Source organism: Octopus bimaculoides, chromosome 3, assembly GCF_001194135.2.
Source record: "Octopus bimaculoides isolate UCB-OBI-ISO-001 chromosome 3, ASM119413v2, whole genome shotgun sequence".
Taxonomy (NCBI): domain Eukaryota; kingdom Metazoa; phylum Mollusca; class Cephalopoda; order Octopoda; family Octopodidae; genus Octopus; species Octopus bimaculoides.
This window is the reverse complement of record NC_068983.1, coordinates 94,649,014-94,651,155: the sequence shown is the minus strand read 5'-3', so window position 1 is coordinate 94,651,155 and position 2,142 is coordinate 94,649,014.

The window sequence follows — 2,142 nt, the reverse complement described above, 5'->3', positions numbered from 1 at the left end:
TATATATATAAGCACCACGATTACAGAGACATCACCACTACAACTATCACGACTACTACCATCAATACTAACAATATTCCTTTTTCAGAAAATGGGGAGGGAGGAGCCCTTCGCAGTTACAGATGAACACATCTCAACTGTTTAAAAGCACCCACTGGGAGTCACAAAGATATTCTTTTCATATGTTTCTTCCTGTCTTTCCATGTGTGAAATTTATTAGACAGCCAACAGCAGTGTATTTTACGATTATGGCCCTATCTGCTGATAGCCTCTAAGAAAATATCCATCCAGATAAACTGATGACAATAGTCCCAAAGACAGAAACCAAATACCTATGAGATCAAAAGGTCTCCACAACAGAACTGAAAATTCTAATGCTACGTTAAATACCTGATTCACAGTTTGTGCCATGATACATTTTTCAGTCACTATAAATTCATCTTATCTGTAAAGCACTTTCCCATTGATCTACTATTGGAACATCCCTTCTCTTACATGTATTATGATTACAAGTAATCGTATTTTCGATTGGTGAAATGAAATTTGGTGATATTTGGTAAATAAATGCTAAAAACTATGTTATGCAATATTGAAATATCTTGTTAATGGGTGTTGTGATAGATGCTAATATCTGCCTTATGAATACATTAGAGCATCATACAAACCAGGCCAAAGGCTAGGAGGCCTGCTAGTATATATATATATATATATATATATATATATATATATATAAAACCACAGATGGATAATAGTTCATTCAATAAAGCTGTTTCCAATGAGTTCTTCTTATTGATGAATAGAAATATAACATCATGCAGAAAAATAACATGTTTTTATCAGGTGAATATACATGAATTACACATTTAAAAAAAAATTTCAAAAATCATCACTTCATGATTCCCTGACCAGTAATATCTCTATTCATCAATAGAAAACTTATTGGAAACAGCAGCAGTAAGTGAGCCGTTATCCATCTGTTGTTATTTATTTATTATTCACCTTACTTGGAACCTGCTATTAGTGTGGATCTAAGTGCAGTGTGTGTTCCTAAATGTAGCCTTGAAACTAATAATATACTCAGTCAGATGCAGTTTATTGTATATACAACTGGAATAATAATCTGTCAGTACGTTGGTATATATGTATTTGTTCCTCTGATTTTGTTATATACATGATTTCCTTTCTTTTGACCCGACCTGGTGTTTTACCATTTAAGTATCTGATTCACTTGAACCCTAAATTTTTATTATATATATACATATACGAGTTTAATTAAGATAAAATAAGGATTGTCTGAACTGAAACATATATTGATATATTAGAGATATAAAAATATATGAATACTAGAAATATACATGGATATATAGATATATAAACATACTAATAATAGAGTATAGATAAAAATAATAGTGGAATATAGATAAAAAACGTTTTTAAAAAAATTATGGAAGATTTTATGAGGGCTGATGGGAGGAAAATTAGATTGCTTACTTTCTTTAAAATTTATATTTGTATTGGCGATATACTTTTGTGCAACAGAATGTATATACATGCTAACATTGAAGAGTAAGAATGAGTGCTCAACACTGCATTGGTGGATAAATATTCCTTATTTGTGGAGTAACTAAAATACCATTAGTTTCAAGTCAAGAGAGATATCTCTCAACAATTATTCAAGTCTATACCTTGGGATGTTTGTGTCTATTTTCATCTTAGATCTCTACCCCATGAATAATGTATTTTATTCATTATGTTGAACCATTAATCCCTACATTTTTTTTCATTTTCACTCCATTTTTTTTCTTCTCAGCCCTTTTTGTCGAAGAGCATAGGATTGAAGCATCAAATACTTCTTCCATTTTCCCGAGCATCAAACTAATACACCTGCTTGTTCTCCCACCTGTCTTTGTCTTTTGCTTTCTGTAAATTTGAACTACACACACACACACACACACACATATATGTATGTATATATATATATATATCAAAATGGCTGATGACTAGCATCATGCTTGAAACTTCAGAGTACCAATGAATTTGAATCAAACTGTTTTAATCCATATATGTAATTCCCGATAAATTGGTTGAGTGCCCTTCTTTCGTTCGTCCACTCATTCATATATATATATATATATATATATA